Raw genomic sequence first — 21,552 nt, 5'->3', positions numbered from 1 at the left:
TTTTTGTCTAACTCTTTGGTTTAGTTGTCAAATTGATAGTTGTATTGAAATTAACGAATCTGCTAACTTCTGACATGTTTTACAGAGGCTTGAAAGACTGACGATGGGTTACGAAAATAGCTCTAGTTGCAGACTGGTAGCCCCGATTTGAAATCCGACTTCGTACTTGAAAAGCAGACAAGTAGGGGAAGATTTTATACAGCTGACATTTTTTTCTTTAAAATGTTGCGAGAGGGGTCAAACAGCAGTTGTTTGGGAAAGTTTGAAAAAAACATGGTAGCATTAGTAAAACTGCTGTAACATAAGCTCCATACTGAATAAACTGTTTCCACATGACAAGCAAAAGTAGAGGAAGGATTTAATCCAAAATATTTTTGTCTAATTCTTTGGTTTAGTTGTCAAATTGATAGTTGTATTGAAATGAACGAATCTGCTAACTTCTGACATGTTTTACAGAGGCTTGAAAGACTGACGATGGGTTACGAAAATAGCTCTAGTTGCAGACTGGTAGCCCCGATTTGAAATCCGACTTCGTACTTGAAAAGATGACAAGTAGGGGAAGATTTTATATAGCAGACATTTTTTTCTTTAAAATGTTGCGAAAGGGGTCAAAACAGCAGTTGTTTGGGAGAGTTTGAAAAAAACATGGTAGCATTAGTAAAACTGCTGTAACGTAAGTTCCATACTGAATAAACTGTTTCCACATTTGACAAGCAAAAGTAGAGGAAGGATTTAATCCAAAATATTTCTGTCTAACTTCTTGGTTTAGTGGTCAAATTGATAGTTGTATTGAAATGAACGAATCTGCTAACTTCTGACATGTTTTACAGAGGCTTGAAAGACTGACGATGGGTTACTTAAATAGCTCTAGTTACAGACTGGTAGCCCCGATTTGAAATCCGACTTCTTACTTGAAAAGCAGACAAGTAGGGGAAGATTTTGTATACATACATTTATTCCTTTAAAATGTTGCGAAAGGGGTCAAAACAGCAGTTGTTTGGGAAAGTTTGAAAAAAACGTGGTAGATTTAGTAAAACTGATGTAACGTAAGTTCCATACTGAATAAACTGTTTCCACATTTGACAAGCAAAAGTAGAGGAAGGATTTAATCCAAAATATTTTTGTCTAACTCTTTGGTTTAGTTGTCAAATTGATAGTTGTATTGAAATGAACGAATCTGCTAACTTCTGACATGTTTTACAGAGGCTTGAAAGACTGACGATGGGTTACGAAAATAGCTCTAGTTGCAGACTGGTAGCCCCGATTTGAAATCCGACTTCGTACTTGAAAAGATGACAAGTAGGGGAAGATTTTATATAGCAGACATTTTTTTCTTTAAAATGTTGCGAAAGGGGTCAAAACAGCAGTTGTTTGGGAGAGTTTGAAAAAAACATGGTAGCATTAGTAAAACTGCTGTAACGTAAGTTCCATACTGAATAAACTGTTTCCACATTTGACAAGCAAAAGTAGAGGAAGGATTTAATCCAAAATATTTCTGTCTAACTTCTTGGTTTAGTGGTCAAATTGATAGTTGTATTGAAATGAACGAATCTGCTAACTTCTGACATGTTTTACAGAGGCTTGAAAGACTGACGATGGGTTACTTAAATAGCTCTAGTTACAGACTGGTAGCCCCGATTTGAAATCCGACTTCGTACTTGAAAAGCAGACAAGTAGGGGAAGATTTTGTATACATACATTTATTCCTTTAAAATGTTGCGAAAGGGGTCAAAACAGCAGTTGTTTGGGAAAGTTTGAAAAAAACGTGGTAGATTTAGTAAAACTGATGTAACGTAAGTTCCATACTGAATAAACTGTTTCCACATTTGACAAGCAAAAGTAGAGGAAGGATTTAATCCAAAATATTTTTGTCTAACTCTTTGGTTTAGTTGTCAAATTGATAGTTGTATTGAAATGAACGAATCTGCTAACTTCTGACATGTTTTACAGAGGCTTGAAAGACTGACGATGGGTTACGAAAATAGCTCTAGTTGCAGACTGGTAGCCCCGATTTGAAATCCGACTTCGTACTTGAAAAGCAGACAAGTAGGGGAAGATTTTATACAGCTGACATTTTTTTCTTTAAAATGTTGCGAGAGGGGTCAAACAGCAGTTGTTTGGGAAAGTTTGAAAAAAACATGGTAGCATTAGTAAAACTGCTGTAACATAAGCTCCATACTGAATAAACTGTTTCCACATGACAAGCAAAAGTAGAGGAAGGATTTAATCCAAAATATTTTTGTCTAATTCTTTGGTTTAGTTGTCAAATTGATAGTTGTATTGAAATGAACGAATCTGCTAACTTCTGACATGTTTTACAGAGGCTTGAAAGACTGACGATGGGTTACTTAAATAGCTCTAATTACAGACTGGTAGCCCCGATTTGAAATCCGACTTCGTACTTGAAAAGCAGACAAGTAGGGGAAGATTTTGTATACATACATTTATTCCTTTAAAATGTTGCGAAAGGGGTCAAAACAGCAGTTGTTTGGGAAAGTTTGAAAAAAACGTGGTAGATTTAGTAAAACTGATGTAACGTAAGTTCCATACTGAATAAACTGTTTCCACATTTGACAAGCAAAAGTAGAGGAAGGATTTAATCCAAAATATTTTTGTCTAACTCTTTGGTTTAGTTGTCAAATTGATAGTTGTATTGAAATGAACGAATCTGCTAACTTCTGACATGTTTTACAGAGGCTTGAAAGACTGACGATGGGTTACGAAAATAGCTCTAGTTGCAGACTGGTAGCCCCGATTTGAAATCCGACTTCGTACTTGAAAAGATGACAAGTAGGGGAAGATTTTATATAGCAGACATTTTTTTCTTTAAAATGTTGCGAAAGGGGTCAAAACAGCAGTTGTTTGGGAGAGTTTGAAAAAAACATGGTAGCATTAGTAAAACTGCTGTAACGTAAGTTCCATACTGAATAAACTGTTTCCACATTTGACAAGCAAAAGTAGAGGAAGGATTTAATCCAAAATATTTCTGTCTAACTTCTTGGTTTAGTGGTCAAATTGATAGTTGTATTGAAATGAACGAATCTGCTAACTTCTGACATGTTTTACAGAGGCTTGAAAGACTGACGATGGGTTACTTAAATAGCTCTAGTTACAGACTGGTAGCCCCGATTTGAAATCCGACTTCGTACTTGAAAAGCAGACAAGTAGGGGAAGATTTTGTATACATACATTTATTCCTTTAAAATGTTGCGAAAGGGGTCAAAACAGCAGTTGTTTGGGAAAGTTTGAAAAAAACGTGGTAGATTTAGTAAAACTGATGTAACGTAAGTTCCATACTGAATAAACTGTTTCCACATTTGACAAGCAAAAGTAGAGGAAGGATTTAATCCAAAATATTTTTGTCTAACTCTTTGGTTTAGTTGTCAAATTGATAGTTGTATTGAAATGAACGAATCTGCTAACTTCTGACATGTTTTACAGAGGCTTGAAAGACTGACGATGGGTTACGAAAATAGCTCTAGTTGCAGACTGGTAGCCCCGATTTGAAATCCGACTTCGTACTTGAAAAGCAGACAAGTAGGGGAAGATTTTATACAGCTGACATTTTTTTCTTTAAAATGTTGCGAGAGGGGTCAAACAGCAGTTGTTTGGGAAAGTTTGAAAAAAACATGGTAGCATTAGTAAAACTGCTGTAACATAAGCTCCATACTGAATAAACTGTTTCCACATGACAAGCAAAAGTAGAGGAAGGATTTAATCCAAAATATTTTTGTCTAATTCTTTGGTTTAGTTGTCAAATTGATAGTTGTATTGAAATGAACGAATCTGCTAACTTCTGACATGTTTTACAGAGGCTTGAAAGACTGACGATGGGTTACTTAAATAGCTCTAATTACAGACTGGTAGCCCCGATTTGAAATCCGACTTCGTACTTGAAAAGCAGACAAGTAGGGGAAGAATTTATATAGCAGACATTTTTTTCTTTAAAATGTTGCGAAAGGGGTCAAAACAGCAGTTGTTTGGGAAAGTTTGAAAACAACATGGTAGCATTAGCAAAACTGCTGTAACGTAAGTTCCATACTGAATAAACTGTTTCCACATTTGACAAGCAAAGTAGAGGAAGGATTTAATCCCAAATATTTTTGTCTAACTCTTTGGTTTAGTTGTCAAATTGATAGTTGTATTGAAATGAACGAATCTGCTAACTTCTGACATGTTTTACAGAGGCTTGAAAGACTGACGATGGGTTACGAAAATAGCTCTAGTTACAGACTGGTAGCCCCGATTTGAAATCCGACTTCGTACTTGAAAAGCATACAAGTAGGGGAAGATTATATATAGCAGACATTTTTTTCTTTAAAATGTTGCGAAAGGGGTCAAAACAGCAGTTGTTTGGGAGAGTTTGAAAAAAACATGGTAGCATTAGTAAAACTGCTGTAACGTAAGTTCCATACTGAATAAACTGTTTCCACATTTGACAAGCAAAAGTAGAGGAAGGATTTAATCCAAAATATTTTTGTCTAACTCTTTGGTTTAGTTGTCAAATTGATAGTTGTATTGAAATGAATGAATCTGCTAACTTCTGACATGTTTTACAGAGGCTTGAAAGACTGACGATGGGTTACTTAAATAGCTCTAATTACAGACTGGTAGCCCCGATTTGAAATCCGACTTCGTACTTGAAAAGCAGACAAGTAGGGGAAGAATTTATATAGCAGACATTTTTTTCTTTAAAATGTTGCGAAAGGGGTCAAAACAGCAGTTGTTTGGGAAAGTTTGAAAACAACATGGTAGCATTAGCAAAACTGCTGTAACGTAAGTTCCATACTGAATAAACTGTTTCCACATTTGACAAGCAAAGTAGAGGAAGGATTTAATCCAAAATATTTTTGTCTAACTCTTTGGTTTAGTTGTCAAATTGATAGTTGTATTGAAATGAATGAATCTGCTAACTTCTGACATGTTTTACAGAGGCTTGAAAGACTGACGATGGGTTACTTAAATAGCTCTAGTTACAGACTGGTAGCCCCGATTTGAAATCCGACTTCGTACTTGAAAAGCAGACAAGTAGGGGAAGATTTTATATAGCAGACATTTTTTTCTTTAAAATGTTGCGAAAGGGGTCAAAACAGCAGTTGTTTGGGAAAGTTTGAAAGAAACGTGGTAGATTTAGTAAAACTGATGTAACGTAAGTTCCATACTGAATAAACTGTTTCCACATTTGACAAGCAAAAGTAGAGGAAGGATTTAATCCAAAATATTTTTGTCTAACTCTTTGGTTTAGTTGTCAAATTGATAGTTGTATTGAAATGAATGAATCTGCTAACTTCTGACATGTTTTACAGAGGCTTGAAAGACTGACGATGGGTTACTTAAATAGCTCTAGTTACAGACTGGTAGCCCCGATTTGAAATCCGACTTCGTACTTGAAAAGCAGACAAGTAGGGGAAGATTTTATATAGCAGACATTTTTTTCTTTAAAATGTTGCGAAAGGGGTCAAAACAGCAGTTGTTTGGGAAAGTTTGAAAGAAACGTGGTAGATTTAGTAAAACTGATGTAACGTAAGTTCCATACTGAATAAACTGTTTCCACATTTGACAAGCAAAAGTAGAGGAAGGATTTAATCCAAAATATTTTTGTCTAACTCTTTGGTTTAGTTGTCAAATTGATAGTTGTATTGAAATGAACGAATCTGCTAACTTCTGACATGTTTTACAGAGGCTTGAAAGACTGATGATGGGTTACGAAAATAGCTCTAGTTACAGACTGGTAGCCCCGATTTGAAATCCGACTTCGTACTTGAAAAGCATACAAGTAGGGGAAGATTTTATACAGCTGACATTTTTTCTTTAAAATGTTGCGAGAGGGGTCAAACAGCAGTTGTTTGGGAAAGTTTTTAAAAAAACATGGTAGCATTAGTAAAACTGCTGTTACATAAGTTCCATACTGAATAAACTGTTTCCACATTTGACAAGCAAAAGTAGAGGAAGGATTTAATCCAAAACATTTTTGTCTAACTCTTTGGTTTAGTTGTCAAATTGATAGTTGTATTGAAATGAATGAATCTGCTAACTTCTGACATGTTTTACAGAGGCTTGAAAGACTGACGATGGGTTACTTAAATAGCTCTAGTTACAGACTGGTAGCCCCGATTTGAAATCCGACTTCGTACTTGAAAAGCAGACAAGTAGGGGAAGATTTTATATAGCAGACATTTTTTTCTTTAAAATGTTGCGAAAGGGGTCAAAACAGCAGTTGTTTGGGAAAGTTTGAAAAAAACGTGGTAGATTTAGTAAAACTGATGTAACGTAAGTTCCATACTGAATAAACTGTTTCCACATTTGACAAGCAAAAGTAGAGGAAGGATTTAATCCAAAATATTTTTGTCTAACTCTTTGGTTTAGTTGTCAAATTGATAGTTGTATTGAAATTAACGAATCTGCTAACTTCTGACATGTTTTACAGAGGCTTGAAAGACTGACGATGGGTTACGAAAATAGCTCTAGTTGCAGACTGGTAGCCCCGATTTGAAATCCGACTTCGTACTTGAAAAGCAGACAAGTAGGGGAAGATTTTATACAGCTGACATTTTTTTCTTTAAAATGTTGCGAGAGGGGTCAAACAGCAGTTGTTTGGGAAAGTTTGAAAAAAACATGGTAGCATTAGTAAAACTGCTGTAACATAAGCTCCATACTGAATAAACTGTTTCCACATGACAAGCAAAAGTAGAGGAAGGATTTAATCCAAAATATTTTTGTCTAATTCTTTGGTTTAGTTGTCAAATTGATAGTTGTATTGAAATGAACGAATCTGCTAACTTCTGACATGTTTTACAGAGGCTTGAAAGACTGACGATGGGTTACGAAAATAGCTCTAGTTGCAGACTGGTAGCCCCGATTTGAAATCCGACTTCGTACTTGAAAAGATGACAAGTAGGGGAAGATTTTATATAGCAGACATTTTTTTCTTTAAAATGTTGCGAAAGGGGTCAAAACAGCAGTTGTTTGGGAGAGTTTGAAAAAAACATGGTAGCATTAGTAAAACTGCTGTAACGTAAGTTCCATACTGAATAAACTGTTTCCACATTTGACAAGCAAAAGTAGAGGAAGGATTTAATCCAAAATATTTCTGTCTAACTTCTTGGTTTAGTGGTCAAATTGATAGTTGTATTGAAATGAACGAATCTGCTAACTTCTGACATGTTTTACAGAGGCTTGAAAGACTGACGATGGGTTACTTAAATAGCTCTAGTTACAGACTGGTAGCCCCGATTTGAAATCCGACTTCTTACTTGAAAAGCAGACAAGTAGGGGAAGATTTTGTATACATACATTTATTCCTTTAAAATGTTGCGAAAGGGGTCAAAACAGCAGTTGTTTGGGAAAGTTTGAAAAAAACGTGGTAGATTTAGTAAAACTGATGTAACGTAAGTTCCATACTGAATAAACTGTTTCCACATTTGACAAGCAAAAGTAGAGGAAGGATTTAATCCAAAATATTTTTGTCTAACTCTTTGGTTTAGTTGTCAAATTGATAGTTGTATTGAAATGAACGAATCTGCTAACTTCTGACATGTTTTACAGAGGCTTGAAAGACTGACGATGGGTTACGAAAATAGCTCTAGTTGCAGACTGGTAGCCCCGATTTGAAATCCGACTTCGTACTTGAAAAGATGACAAGTAGGGGAAGATTTTATATAGCAGACATTTTTTTCTTTAAAATGTTGCGAAAGGGGTCAAAACAGCAGTTGTTTGGGAGAGTTTGAAAAAAACATGGTAGCATTAGTAAAACTGCTGTAACGTAAGTTCCATACTGAATAAACTGTTTCCACATTTGACAAGCAAAAGTAGAGGAAGGATTTAATCCAAAATATTTCTGTCTAACTTCTTGGTTTAGTGGTCAAATTGATAGTTGTATTGAAATGAACGAATCTGCTAACTTCTGACATGTTTTACAGAGGCTTGAAAGACTGACGATGGGTTACTTAAATAGCTCTAGTTACAGACTGGTAGCCCCGATTTGAAATCCGACTTCGTACTTGAAAAGCAGACAAGTAGGGGAAGATTTTGTATACATACATTTATTCCTTTAAAATGTTGCGAAAGGGGTCAAAACAGCAGTTGTTTGGGAAAGTTTGAAAAAAACGTGGTAGATTTAGTAAAACTGATGTAACGTAAGTTCCATACTGAATAAACTGTTTCCACATTTGACAAGCAAAAGTAGAGGAAGGATTTAATCCAAAATATTTTTGTCTAACTCTTTGGTTTAGTTGTCAAATTGATAGTTGTATTGAAATGAACGAATCTGCTAACTTCTGACATGTTTTACAGAGGCTTGAAAGACTGACGATGGGTTACGAAAATAGCTCTAGTTGCAGACTGGTAGCCCCGATTTGAAATCCGACTTCGTACTTGAAAAGCAGACAAGTAGGGGAAGATTTTATACAGCTGACATTTTTTTCTTTAAAATGTTGCGAGAGGGGTCAAACAGCAGTTGTTTGGGAAAGTTTGAAAAAAACATGGTAGCATTAGTAAAACTGCTGTAACATAAGCTCCATACTGAATAAACTGTTTCCACATGACAAGCAAAAGTAGAGGAAGGATTTAATCCAAAATATTTTTGTCTAATTCTTTGGTTTAGTTGTCAAATTGATAGTTGTATTGAAATGAACGAATCTGCTAACTTCTGACATGTTTTACAGAGGCTTGAAAGACTGACGATGGGTTACTTAAATAGCTCTAATTACAGACTGGTAGCCCCGATTTGAAATCCGACTTCGTACTTGAAAAGCAGACAAGTAGGGGAAGATTTTGTATACATACATTTATTCCTTTAAAATGTTGCGAAAGGGGTCAAAACAGCAGTTGTTTGGGAAAGTTTGAAAAAAACGTGGTAGATTTAGTAAAACTGATGTAACGTAAGTTCCATACTGAATAAACTGTTTCCACATTTGACAAGCAAAAGTAGAGGAAGGATTTAATCCAAAATATTTTTGTCTAACTCTTTGGTTTAGTTGTCAAATTGATAGTTGTATTGAAATGAACGAATCTGCTAACTTCTGACATGTTTTACAGAGGCTTGAAAGACTGACGATGGGTTACGAAAATAGCTCTAGTTGCAGACTGGTAGCCCCGATTTGAAATCCGACTTCGTACTTGAAAAGATGACAAGTAGGGGAAGATTTTATATAGCAGACATTTTTTTCTTTAAAATGTTGCGAAAGGGGTCAAAACAGCAGTTGTTTGGGAGAGTTTGAAAAAAACATGGTAGCATTAGTAAAACTGCTGTAACGTAAGTTCCATACTGAATAAACTGTTTCCACATTTGACAAGCAAAAGTAGAGGAAGGATTTAATCCAAAATATTTCTGTCTAACTTCTTGGTTTAGTGGTCAAATTGATAGTTGTATTGAAATGAACGAATCTGCTAACTTCTGACATGTTTTACAGAGGCTTGAAAGACTGACGATGGGTTACTTAAATAGCTCTAGTTACAGACTGGTAGCCCCGATTTGAAATCCGACTTCGTACTTGAAAAGCAGACAAGTAGGGGAAGATTTTGTATACATACATTTATTCCTTTAAAATGTTGCGAAAGGGGTCAAAACAGCAGTTGTTTGGGAAAGTTTGAAAAAAACGTGGTAGATTTAGTAAAACTGATGTAACGTAAGTTCCATACTGAATAAACTGTTTCCACATTTGACAAGCAAAAGTAGAGGAAGGATTTAATCCAAAATATTTTTGTCTAACTCTTTGGTTTAGTTGTCAAATTGATAGTTGTATTGAAATGAACGAATCTGCTAACTTCTGACATGTTTTACAGAGGCTTGAAAGACTGACGATGGGTTACGAAAATAGCTCTAGTTGCAGACTGGTAGCCCCGATTTGAAATCCGACTTCGTACTTGAAAAGCAGACAAGTAGGGGAAGATTTTATACAGCTGACATTTTTTTCTTTAAAATGTTGCGAGAGGGGTCAAACAGCAGTTGTTTGGGAAAGTTTGAAAAAAACATGGTAGCATTAGTAAAACTGCTGTAACATAAGCTCCATACTGAATAAACTGTTTCCACATGACAAGCAAAAGTAGAGGAAGGATTTAATCCAAAATATTTTTGTCTAATTCTTTGGTTTAGTTGTCAAATTGATAGTTGTATTGAAATGAACGAATCTGCTAACTTCTGACATGTTTTACAGAGGCTTGAAAGACTGACGATGGGTTACTTAAATAGCTCTAATTACAGACTGGTAGCCCCGATTTGAAATCCGACTTCGTACTTGAAAAGCAGACAAGTAGGGGAAGAATTTATATAGCAGACATTTTTTTCTTTAAAATGTTGCGAAAGGGGTCAAAACAGCAGTTGTTTGGGAAAGTTTGAAAACAACATGGTAGCATTAGCAAAACTGCTGTAACGTAAGTTCCATACTGAATAAACTGTTTCCACATTTGACAAGCAAAGTAGAGGAAGGATTTAATCCCAAATATTTTTGTCTAACTCTTTGGTTTAGTTGTCAAATTGATAGTTGTATTGAAATGAACGAATCTGCTAACTTCTGACATGTTTTACAGAGGCTTGAAAGACTGACGATGGGTTACGAAAATAGCTCTAGTTACAGACTGGTAGCCCCGATTTGAAATCCGACTTCGTACTTGAAAAGCATACAAGTAGGGGAAGATTATATATAGCAGACATTTTTTTCTTTAAAATGTTGCGAAAGGGGTCAAAACAGCAGTTGTTTGGGAGAGTTTGAAAAAAACATGGTAGCATTAGTAAAACTGCTGTAACGTAAGTTCCATACTGAATAAACTGTTTCCACATTTGACAAGCAAAAGTAGAGGAAGGATTTAATCCAAAATATTTTTGTCTAACTCTTTGGTTTAGTTGTCAAATTGATAGTTGTATTGAAATGAATGAATCTGCTAACTTCTGACATGTTTTACAGAGGCTTGAAAGACTGACGATGGGTTACTTAAATAGCTCTAATTACAGACTGGTAGCCCCGATTTGAAATCCGACTTCGTACTTGAAAAGCAGACAAGTAGGGGAAGAATTTATATAGCAGACATTTTTTTCTTTAAAATGTTGCGAAAGGGGTCAAAACAGCAGTTGTTTGGGAAAGTTTGAAAACAACATGGTAGCATTAGCAAAACTGCTGTAACGTAAGTTCCATACTGAATAAACTGTTTCCACATTTGACAAGCAAAGTAGAGGAAGGATTTAATCCAAAATATTTTTGTCTAACTCTTTGGTTTAGTTGTCAAATTGATAGTTGTATTGAAATGAATGAATCTGCTAACTTCTGACATGTTTTACAGAGGCTTGAAAGACTGACGATGGGTTACTTAAATAGCTCTAGTTACAGACTGGTAGCCCCGATTTGAAATCCGACTTCGTACTTGAAAAGCAGACAAGTAGGGGAAGATTTTATATAGCAGACATTTTTTTCTTTAAAATGTTGCGAAAGGGGTCAAAACAGCAGTTGTTTGGGAAAGTTTGAAAGAAACGTGGTAGATTTAGTAAAACTGATGTAACGTAAGTTCCATACTGAATAAACTGTTTCCACATTTGACAAGCAAAAGTAGAGGAAGGATTTAATCCAAAATATTTTTGTCTAACTCTTTGGTTTAGTTGTCAAATTGATAGTTGTATTGAAATGAATGAATCTGCTAACTTCTGACATGTTTTACAGAGGCTTGAAAGACTGACGATGGGTTACTTAAATAGCTCTAGTTACAGACTGGTAGCCCCGATTTGAAATCCGACTTCGTACTTGAAAAGCAGACAAGTAGGGGAAGATTTTATATAGCAGACATTTTTTTCTTTAAAATGTTGCGAAAGGGGTCAAAACAGCAGTTGTTTGGGAAAGTTTGAAAGAAACGTGGTAGATTTAGTAAAACTGATGTAACGTAAGTTCCATACTGAATAAACTGTTTCCACATTTGACAAGCAAAAGTAGAGGAAGGATTTAATCCAAAATATTTTTGTCTAACTCTTTGGTTTAGTTGTCAAATTGATAGTTGTATTGAAATGAACGAATCTGCTAACTTCTGACATGTTTTACAGAGGCTTGAAAGACTGATGATGGGTTACGAAAATAGCTCTAGTTACAGACTGGTAGCCCCGATTTGAAATCCGACTTCGTACTTGAAAAGCATACAAGTAGGGGAAGATTTTATACAGCTGACATTTTTTCTTTAAAATGTTGCGAGAGGGGTCAAACAGCAGTTGTTTGGGAAAGTTTTTAAAAAAACATGGTAGCATTAGTAAAACTGCTGTTACATAAGTTCCATACTGAATAAACTGTTTCCACATTTGACAAGCAAAAGTAGAGGAAGGATTTAATCCAAAACATTTTTGTCTAACTCTTTGGTTTAGTTGTCAAATTGATAGTTGTATTGAAATGAATGAATCTGCTAACTTCTGACATGTTTTACAGAGGCTTGAAAGACTGACGATGGGTTACTTAAATAGCTCTAGTTACAGACTGGTAGCCCCGATTTGAAATCCGACTTCGTACTTGAAAAGCAGACAAGTAGGGGAAGATTTTATATAGCAGACATTTTTTTCTTTAAAATGTTGCGAAAGGGGTCAAAACAGCAGTTGTTTGGGAAAGTTTGAAAAAAACGTGGTAGATTTAGTAAAACTGATGTAACGTAAGTTCCATACTGAATAAACTGTTTCCACATTTGACAAGCAAAAGTAGAGGAAGGATTTAATCCAAAATATTTTTGTCTAACTCTTTGGTTTAGTTGTCAAATTGATAGTTGTATTGAAATGAACGAATCTGCTAACTTCTGACATGTTTTACAGAGGCTTGAAAGACTGACGATGGGTTACGAAAATAGCTCTAGTTACAGACTGGTAGCCCCGATTTGAAATCCGACTTCGTACTTGAAAAGCATACAAGTAGGGGAAGATTATATATAGCAGACATTTTTTTCTTTAAAATGTTGCGAAAGGGGTCAAAACAGCAGTTGTTTGGGAGAGTTTGAAAAAAACATGGTAGCATTAGTAAAACTGCTGTAACGTAAGTTCCATACTGAATAAACTGTTTCCACATTTGACAAGCAAAAGTAGAGGAAGGATTTAATCCAAAATATTTTTGTCTAACTCTTTGGTTTAGTTGTCAAATTGATAGTTGTATTGAAATGAATGAATCTGCTAACTTCTGACATGTTTTACAGAGGCTTGAAAGACTGACGATGGGTTACTTAAATAGCTCTAGTTACAGACTGGTAGCCCCGATTTGAAATCCGACTTCGTACTTGAAAAGCAGACAAGTAGGGGAAGATTTTATATAGCAGACATTTCTTTCTAAAAAATGTTGCGAAAGGGGTCAAAACAGCAGTTGTTTGGGAAAGTTTGAAAAAAACATGGTAGCATTAGTAAAACTGCTGTAATGTAAGTTCCATACTGAATAAACTGTTTCCAAATTTGACAAGCAAAAGTAGAGGAAGGATTTAATCCAAAATATTTCTGTCTAACTTCTTGGTTTAGTGGTCAAATTGATAGTTGTATTGAAATGAACGAATCTGCTAACTTCTGACATGTTTTACAGAGGCTTGAAAGACTGACGATGGGTTACTTAAATAGCTCTAATTACAGACTGGTAGCCCCGATTTGAAATCCGACTTCGTACTTGAAAAGCAGACAAGTAACGGAAGATTATATATAGCAGACATTTTTTCTTTAAAATGTTGCGAAAGGGGTCAAAACAGCAGTTGTTTGGGAGAGTTTGAAAACAACATGGTAGCATTAGTAAAACTGCTGTAACGTAAGTTCCATACTGAATAAACTGTTTCCACATTTGACAAGCAAAAGTAGAGGAAGGATTTAATCCAAAATATTTCTGTCTAACTTCTTGGTTTAGTGGTCAAATTGATAGTTGTATTGAAATGAACGAATCTGCTAACTTCTGACATGTTTTACAGAGGCTTGAAAGACTGACGATGGGTTACTTAAATAGCTCTAGTTACAGACTGGTAGCCCCGATTTGAAATCCGACTTCGTACTTGAAAAGATGACAAGTAGGGGAAGATTTTATACAGCTGACATTTTTTTCTTTAAAATGTTGCGAGAGGGGTCAAACAGCAGTTGTTTGGGAAAGTTTGAAAAAAACATGGTAGCATTAGTAAAACTGCTGTAACATAAGCTCCATACTGAATAAACTGTTTCCACATGACAAGCAAAAGTAGAGGAAGGATTTAATCCAAAATATTTTTGTCTAATTCTTTGGTTTAGTTGTCAAATTGATAGTTGTATTGAAATGAACGAATCTGCTAACTTCTGACATGTTTTACAGAGGCTTGAAAGACTGACGATGGGTTACGAAAATAGCTCTAGTTGCAGACTGGTAGCCCCGATTTGAAATCCGACTTCGTACTTGAAAAGATGACAAGTAGGGGAAGATTTTATATAGCAGACATTTTTTTCTTTAAAATGTTGCGAAAGGGGTCAAAACAGCAGTTGTTTGGGAGAGTTTGAAAAAAACATGGTAGCATTAGTAAAACTGCTGTAACGTAAGTTCCATACTGAATAAACTGTTTCCACATTTGACAAGCAAAAGTAGAGGAAGGATTTAATCCAAAATATTTCTGTCTAACTTCTTGGTTTAGTGGTCAAATTGATAGTTGTATTGAAATGAACGAATCTGCTAACTTCTGACATGTTTTACAGAGGCTTGAAAGACTGACGATGGGTTACTTAAATAGCTCTAGTTACAGACTGGTAGCCCCGATTTGAAATCCGACTTCTTACTTGAAAAGCAGACAAGTAGGGGAAGATTTTGTATACATACATTTATTCCTTTAAAATGTTGCGAAAGGGGTCAAAACAGCAGTTGTTTGGGAAAGTTTGAAAAAAACGTGGTAGATTTAGTAAAACTGATGTAACGTAAGTTCCATACTGAATAAACTGTTTCCACATTTGACAAGCAAAAGTAGAGGAAGGATTTAATCCAAAATATTTTTGTCTAACTCTTTGGTTTAGTTGTCAAATTGATAGTTGTATTGAAATGAACGAATCTGCTAACTTCTGACATGTTTTACAGAGGCTTGAAAGACTGACGATGGGTTACGAAAATAGCTCTAGTTGCAGACTGGTAGCCCCGATTTGAAATCCGACTTCGTACTTGAAAAGATGACAAGTAGGGGAAGATTTTATACAGCTGACATTTTTTTCTTTAAAATGTTGCGAGAGGGGTCAAACAGCAGTTGTTTGGGAAAGTTTGAAAAAAACATGGTAGCATTAGTAAAACTGCTGTAACATAAGCTCCATACTGAATAAACTGTTTCCACATGACAAGCAAAAGTAGAGGAAGGATTTAATCCAAAATATTTTTGTCTAATTCTTTGGTTTAGTTGTCAAATTGATAGTTGTATTGAAATGAACGAATCTGCTAACTTCTGACATGTTTTACAGAGGCTTGAAAGACTGACGATGGGTTACGAAAATAGCTCTAGTTGCAGACTGGTAGCCCCGATTTGAAATCCGACTTCGTACTTGAAAAGATGACAAGTAGGGGAAGATTTTATATAGCAGACATTTTTTTCTTTAAAATGTTGCGAAAGGGGTCAAAACAGCAGTTGTTTGGGAGAGTTTGAAAAAAACATGGTAGCATTAGTAAAACTGCTGTAACGTAAGTTCCATACTGAATAAACTGTTTCCACATTTGACAAGCAAAAGTAGAGGAAGGATTTAATCCAAAATATTTCTGTCTAACTTCTTGGTTTAGTGGTCAAATTGATAGTTGTATTGAAATGAACGAATCTGCTAACTTCTGACATGTTTTACAGAGGCTTGAAAGACTGACGATGGGTTACTTAAATAGCTCTAGTTACAGACTGGTAGCCCCGATTTGAAATCCGACTTCTTACTTGAAAAGCAGACAAGTAGGGGAAGATTTTGTATACATACATTTATTCCTTTAAAATGTTGCGAAAGGGGTCAAAACAGCAGTTGTTTGGGAAAGTTTGAAAAAAACGTGGTAGATTTAGTAAAACTGATGTAACGTAAGTTCCATACTGAATAAACTGTTTCCACATTTGACAAGCAAAAGTAGAGGAAGGATTTAATCCAAAATATTTTTGTCTAACTCTTTGGTTTAGTTGTCAAATTGATAGTTGTATTGAAATGAATGAATCTGCTAACTTCTGACATGTTTTACAGAGGCTTGAAAGACTGACGATGGGTTACTTAAATAGCTCTAGTTACAGACTGGTAGCCCCGATTTGAAATCCGACTTCGTACTTGAAAAGCAGACAAGTAGGGGAAGATTTTATATAGCAGACATTTTTTTCTTTAAAATGTTGCGAAAGGGGTCAAAACAGCAGTTGTTTGGGAAAGTTTGAAAAAAACGTGGTAGATTTAGTAAAACTGATGTAACGTAAGTTCCATACTGAATAAACTGTTTCCACATTTGACAAGCAAAAGTAGAGGAAGGATTTAATCCAAAATATTTTTGTCTAACTCTTTGGTTTAGTTGTCAAATTGATAGTTGTATTGAAATGAACGAATCTGCTAACTTCTGACATGTTTTACAGAGGCTTGAAAGACTGATGATGGGTTACGAAAATAGCTCTAGTTACAGACTGGTAGCCCCGATTTGAAATCCGACTTCGTACTTGAAAAGCATACAAGTAGGGGAAGATTTTATACAGCTGACATTTTTTCTTTAAAATGTTGCGAGAGGGGTCAAACAGCAGTTGTTTGGGAAAGTTTTTAAAAAAACATGGTAGCATTAGTAAAACTGCTGTTACATAAGTTCCATACTGAATAAACTGTTTCCACATTTGACAAGCAAAAGTAGAGGAAGGATTTAATCCAAAACATTTTTGTCTAACTCTTTGGTTTAGTTGTCAAATTGATAGTTGTATTGAAATGAATGAATCTGCTAACTTCTGACATGTTTTACAGAGGCTTGAAAGACTGACGATGGGTTACTTAAATAGCTCTAGTTACAGACTGGTAGCCCCGATTTGAAATCCGACTTCGTACTTGAAAAGCAGACAAGTAGGGGAAGATTTTATATAGCAGACATTTTTTTCTTTAAAATGTTGCGAAAGGGGTCAAAACAGCAGTTGTTTGGGAAAGTTTGAAAAAAACGTGGTAGATTTAGTAAAACTGATGTAACGTAAGTTCCATACTGAATAAACTGTTTCCACATTTGACAAGCAAAAGTAGAGGAAGGATTTAATCCAAAATATTTTTGTCTAACTCTTTGGTTTAGTTGTCAAATTGATAGTTGTATTGAAATGAACGAATCTGCTAACTTCTGACATGTTTTACAGAGGCTTGAAAGACTGACGATGGGTTACGAAAATAGCTCTAGTTACAGACTGGTAGCCCCGATTTGAAATCCGACTTCGTACTTGAAAAGCATACAAGTAGGGGAAGATTATATATAGCAGACATTTTTTTCTTTAAAATGTTGCGAAAGGGGTCAAAACAGCAGTTGTTTGGGAGAGTTTGAAAAAAACATGGTAGCATTAGTAAAACTGCTGTAACGTAAGTTCCATACTGAATAAACTGTTTCCACATTTGACAAGCAAAAGTAGAGGAAGGATTTAATCCAAAATATTTTTGTCTAACTCTTTGGTTTAGTTGTCAAATTGATAGTTGTATTGAAATGAATGAATCTGCTAACTTCTGACATGTTTTACAGAGGCTTGAAAGACTGACGATGGGTTACTTAAATAGCTCTAGTTACAGACTGGTAGCCCCGATTTGAAATCCGACTTCGTACTTGAAAAGCAGACAAGTAGGGGAAGATTTTATATAGCAGACATTTTTTTCTTTAAAATGTTGCGAAAGGGGTCAAAACAGCAGTTGTTTGGGAAAGTTTGAAAGAAACGTGGTAGATTTAGTAAAACTGATGTAACGTAAGTTCCATACTGAATAAACTGTTTCCACATTTGACAAGCAAAAGTAGAGGAAGGATTTAATCCAAAATATTTTTGTCTAACTCTTTGGTTTAGTTGTCAAATTGATAGTTGTATTGAAATGAACGAATCTGCTAACTTATGACATGTTTTACAGAGGCTTGAAAGACTGATGATGGGTTACGAAAATAGCTCTAGTTACAGACTGGTAGCCCCGATTTGAAATCCGACTTCGTACTTGAAAAGCATACAAGTAGGGGAAGATTTTATACAGCTGACATTTTTTCTTTAAAATGTTGCGAGAGGGGTCAAACAGCAGTTGTTTGGGAAAGTTTTTAAAAAAACATGGTAGCATTAGTAAAACTGCTGTTACATAAGTTCCATACTGAATAAACTGTTTCCACATTTGACAAGCAAAAGTAGAGGAAGGATTTAATCCAAAACATTTTTGTCTAACTCTTTGGTTTAGTTGTCAAATTGATAGTTGTATTGAAATGAATGAATCTGCTAACTTCTGACATGTTTTACAGAGGCTTGAAAGACTGACGATGGGTTACTTAAATAGCTCTAGTTACAGACTGGTAGCCCCGATTTGAAATCCGACTTCGTACTTGAAAAGCAGACAAGTAGGGGAAGATTTTATATAGCAGACATTTTTTTCTTTAAAATGTTGCGAAAGGGGTCAAAACAGCAGTTGTTTGGGAAAGTTTGAAAAAAACGTGGTAGATTTAGTAAAACTGATGTAACGTAAGTTCCATACTGAATAAACTGTTTCCACATTTGACAAGCAAAAGTAGAGGAAGGATTTAATCCAAAATATTTTTGTCTAACTCTTTGGTTTAGTTGTCAAATTGATAGTTGTATTGAAATGAACGAATCTGCTAACTTCTGACATGTTTTACAGAGGCTTGAAAGACTGACGATGGGTTACGAAAATAGCTCTAGTTACAGACTGGTAGCCCCGATTTGAAATCCGACTTCGTACTTGAAAAGCATACAAGTAGGGGAAGATTATATATAGCAGACATTTTTTTCTTTAAAATGTTGCGAAAGGGGTCAAAACAGCAGTTGTTTGGGAGAGTTTGAAAAAAACATGGTAGCATTAGTAAAACTGCTGTAACGTAAGTTCCATACTGAATAAACTGTTTCCACATTTGACAAGCAAAAGTAGAGGAAGGATTTAATCCAAAATATTTTTGTCTAACTCTTTGGTTTAGTTGTCAAATTGATAGTTGTATTGAAATGAATGAATCTGCTAACTTCTGACATGTTTTACAGAGGCTTGAAAGACTGACGATGGGTTACTTAAATAGCTCTAGTTACAGACTGGTAGCCCCGATTTGAAATCCGACTTCGTACTTGAAAAGCAGACAAGTAGGGGAAGATTTTATATAGCAGACATTTCTTTCTAAAAAATGTTGCGAAAGGGGTCAAAACAGCAGTTGTTTGGGAAAGTTTGAAAAAAACATGGTAGCATTAGTAAAACTGCTGTAATGTAAGTTCCATACTGAATAAACTGTTTCCAAATTTGACAAGCAAAAGTAGAGGAAGGATTTAATCCAAAATATTTCTGTCTAACTTCTTGGTTTAGTGGTCAAATTGATAGTTGTATTGAAATGAACGAATCTGCTAACTTCTGACATGTTTTACAGAGGCTTGAAAGACTGACGATGGGTTACTTAAATAGCTCTAATTACAGACTGGTAGCCCCGATTTGAAATCCGACTTCGTACTTGAAAAGCAGACAAGTAACGGAAGATTATATATAGCAGACATTTTTTTCTTTAAAATGTTGCGAAAGGGGTCAAAACAGCAGTTGTTTGGGAGAGTTTGAAAACAACATGGTAGCATTAGTAAAACTGCTGTAACGTAAGTTCCATACTGAATAAACTGTTTCCACATTTGACAAGCAAAAGTAGAGGAAGGATTTAATCCAAAATATTTCTGTCTAACTTCTTGGTTTAGTGGTCAAATTGATAGTTGTATTGAAATGAACGAATCTGCTAACTTCTGACATGTTTTACAGAGGCTTGAAAGACTGACGATGGGTTACTTAAATAGCTCTAGTTACAGACTGGTAGCCCCGATTTGAAATCCGACTTCGTACTTGAAAAGCAGACAAGTAGGGGAAGATTTTGTATACATACATTTATTCCTATAAAATGTTGCGAAAGGGGTCAAAACAGCAGTTGTTTGGGAAAGTTTGAAAAAAACGTGGTAGATTTAGTAAAACTGATGTAACGTAAGTTCCATACTGAATAAACTGTTTCCACATTTGACAAGCAAAAGTAGAGGAAGGATTTAATCCAAAATATTTTTGTCTAACTCTTTGGTTTAGTTGTCAAATTGATAGTTGTATTGAAATGAACGAATCTGCTAACTTCTGACATGTTTTACAGAGGCTTGAAAGACTGACGATGGGTTACGAAAATAGCTCTAGTTGCAGACTGGTAGCCCCGATTTGAAATCCGACTTCGTACTTGAAAAGATGACAAGTAGGGGAAGATTTTATACAGCTGACATTTTTTTCTTTAAAATGTTGCGAGAGGGGTCAAACAGCAGTTGTTTGGGAAAGTTTGAAAAAAACATGGTAGCATTAGTAAAACTGCTGTAACATAAGCTCCATACTGAATAAACTGTTTCCACATGACAAGCAAAAGTAGAGGAAGGATTTAATCCAAAATATTTTTGTCTAATTCTTTGGTTTAGTTGTCAAATTGATAGTTGTATTGAAATGAACGAATCTGCTAACTTCTGACATGTTTTACAGAGGCTTGAAAGACTGACGATGGGTTACGAAAATAGCTCTAGTTGCAGACTGGTAGCCCCGATTTGAAATCCGACTTCGTACTTGAAAAGATGACAAGTAGGGGAAGATTTTATATAGCAGACATTTTTTTCTTTAAAATGTTGCGAAAGGGGTCAAAACAGCAGTTGTTTGGGAGAGTTTGAAAAAAACATGGTAGCATTAGTAAAACTGCTGTAACGTAAGTTCCATACTGAATAAACTGTTTCCACATTTGACAAGCAAAAGTAGAGGAAGGATTTAATCCAAAATATTTCTGTCTAACTTCTTGGTTTAGTGGTCAAATTGATAGTTGTATTGAAATGAACGAATCTGCTAACTTCTGACATGTTTTACAGAGGCTTGAAAGACTGACGATGGGTTACTTAAATAGCTCTAGTTACAGACTGGTAGCCCCGATTTGAAATCCGACTTCTTACTTGAAAAGCAGACAAGTAGGGGAAGATTTTGTATACATACATTTATTCCTTTAAAATGTTGCGAAAGGGGTCAAAACAGCAGTTGTTTGGGAAAGTTTGAAAAAAACGTGGTAGATTTAGTAAAACTGATGTAACGTAAGTTCCATACTGAATAAACTGTTTCCACATTTGACAAGCAAAAGTAGAGGAAGGATTTAATCCAAAATATTTTTGTCTAACTCTTTGGTTTAGTTGTCAAATTGATAGTTGTATTGAAATGAACGAATCTGCTAACTTCTGACATGTTTTACAGAGGCTTGAAAGACTGACGATGGGTTACGAAAATAGCTCTAGTTGCAGACTGGTAGCCCCGATTTGAAATCCGACTTCGTACTTGAAAAGATGACAAGTAGGGGAAGATTTTATATAGCAGACATTTTTTTCTTTAAAATGTTGCGAAAGGGGTCAAAACAGCAGTTGTTTGGGAGAGTTTGAAAAAAACATGGTAGC

This window comes from Salvelinus alpinus, chromosome 5 (assembly GCF_045679555.1).
Source record: "Salvelinus alpinus chromosome 5, SLU_Salpinus.1, whole genome shotgun sequence".
Classification (NCBI taxonomy): Eukaryota; Metazoa; Chordata; class Actinopteri; order Salmoniformes; family Salmonidae; genus Salvelinus; species Salvelinus alpinus.
The sequence above is the reverse complement of the archived record's forward strand: the minus strand, read 5'-3'. Positions refer to the sequence as shown.